Source organism: Populus nigra, chromosome 2 (assembly GCF_951802175.1).
Source record: "Populus nigra chromosome 2, ddPopNigr1.1, whole genome shotgun sequence".
NCBI classification, from domain to species: Eukaryota; Viridiplantae; Streptophyta; class Magnoliopsida; order Malpighiales; family Salicaceae; genus Populus; species Populus nigra.
Window position 1 is genome coordinate 19182342 of NC_084853.1, and position 2500 is coordinate 19184841.

Sequence of the window (2500 nt, forward strand, 5' to 3'; positions counted from 1 at the left end):
GTAGTGTTGGAATCGGCAGCGCGGACAAAATCGGCAAAGTCGACAAAAAAGACTGTTGGTCTGGACATCGGGGCAGCGGCAGCCATGCCGACAGGGGGGGAAATCGGCAGCGCAGATTTGTGCAGCTGCAGGTTCGTCGGGGAAATCGGCAGCGCAGATTTTTCGATGAACATGGGCTGGAAGATGGACTGTCCAGGCCAGGCAGGGAAATTCGTCAAGGGGACACGCTGACGAAAGTAGGCTCGTCGGTGAAAATCGGCAGCGCAGATTTTTCGACGAACAGGGGCTGGATGCTGGACCGGCCGGGCCAGGCAGGAAAATTCGTCAGGGGGGCACGCTGACGAAAAGAGGGGCTGCCGCGTGGAAAATCGGCAGCGCAGATTTTTCGACGAACATTCGTCAGGGGGGCACGCTGACGAAAAGAGGGGCTGCCGCGTGGAAAATCGGCAGCGCAGATTTTTCGACGAACAGGGGCTGGATGCTGGACCGGCCGGGCCAGGCAGGAAAATTCGTCAGGGGGGCACGCTGACGAAAAGAGGGGCTGCCGCGTGGAAAATCGGCAGCGCAGATTTTTCGACGAACATTCGTCAGGGGGGCACGCTGAGGAAAACAGGGGCTGCCGCGTGGAAAATCGGCAGCGCAGATTTTTCGACGAACATTCGTCAGGGGGGCACGCTGAGGAAAACAGGGGCTGCCGCGTGGAAAATCGGCAGCGCAGATTTTTCGACGAACAGGGGCTGGATGCTGGACCGGCCGGGCCAGGCAGGAAAATTCGTCAGGGGGGCACGCTGACGAAAAGAGGGGCTGCCGCGTGGAAAATCGGCAGCGCAGATTTTTCGACGAACAGGGGCTGGATGCTGGACCGGCCGGGCCAGGCAGGAAAATTCGTCAGGGGGGCACGCTGACGAAAAGAGGGGCTGCCGCGTGGAAAATCGGCAGCGCAGATTTTTCGACGAACAGGGGCTGGACTGGCCGGGCCAGGCAGGAAAATTCGTCAGGGGGGCACGCTGACGAAAACAGGGGCTGCCGCGTGGAAAATCGGCAGCGCAGATTTTTCGACGAACAGGGGCTGGACTGGCCGGGCCAGGCAGGAAAATTCGTCAGGGGGGCACGCTGACGAAAGTAGGCTCGTCGTGGAAAATCAGCAGCGCAGATTTTTCGACGAACAGGGGCTGGACGCTGGACTGGGCCAGGCAGGAAAATTCGTCAGGGGGGCACGCTGACGAAAACAGGGGCTGCCGCGTGGAATGGCAGCCTACACGCAGATGCGAATTCGGCAGCGCACGATGGCTTGAGCAGGTCATGGGTTCGACTTGGCGCGATCTGAAACCTGGACGAGGGACTGTCGACGCTGGACGAGCCAGCGCGGTGGCCTGTCGTGCCCCGTTCAGGGGGGGCCTGCCGCGGAGACAGCCCTCGCGGGCTCGACAGCGCAGGCCAGCGTCCCCGACGTCGCTGGCCGCGGCAGGCGAGCTGCCGGGGTTCCCGCATTCCTACAAGAAAACGTCGTGCTTTCCACATGAAACCAATCCAGTAAAATCAGCCATATTTTTATGAGGCTGCCCACTGAATTTGGGGTCATTCCGGGCCGGTTCCTAGTTTTGCGGATTTACTCGATTTCTAATGGTAGGAAAATTAAAACAAATACTTCCCGACCTCGAAAAATTCTGGGAAAATTAATGAAGGTGGATTGGATTTTTGCCAACCTCTCTGCAAAATTTCAGCTCAAAATACCAAGAAATGAATTTTTTAGAGGGGGGGTGACAGCTGGGACCTAGTAGTGTCTCCCCCTGCCAGAGCTGCAATGACACTTATTGCTCTTTAGGGAGCCACCAGGCCGGCGCCCCTCAAAGACCACACGCGCGCGCGCGCCCGCCCGCGCTGGGCGCTGGGGCGCTGGGGCGCTGGGGCCTGAGGGCCTGGGGCCCTTGGGGGCCCTTGGGCGCTTGGGCGCGCGCGCGCGGCCCCCGCAGCCATGCCGCGCCGCGCGACGCGCGGACAGCCCCTGCTGGCTTGCTCTCTCGCCCGCGGGGGGGCTGCCTTCGGGCCCTGGCCCCCCGCGTTCTGGCCTGCCCCCTGCGGGGGAGAGGCTAGGCGCTGCAGGGGCCAGCCCGACGTCGCTGGCCGCGGCAGGCGACAGCCCCTGCTGGCTTGCTCTCTCGCCCGCGGGGGGGCTGCCTTCGGGCCCTGGCCCCCCGCGTTCTGGCCTGCCCCCCGCGTGGGAGAGGCTAGGCGCTGCAGGGGCCAGCCCGACGTCGCTGGCCGCGGCAGGCGACAGCCCCTGCTGGCTTGCTCTCTCGCCCGCGGGGGGGCTGCCTTCGGGCCCTGGCCCCCCGCGTTCTGGCCTGCCCCCCGCGTGGGAGAGGCTAGGCGCTGCAGGGGCCAGCCCGACGTCGCTGGCCGCGGCAGGCGAGCCGCCGGGGTTCCCGCATTCCTACAACAAAACGTCGTGCTTTCCACATGAAATCAATCCAGTAAAATCAGCCATATTTTTATGAGG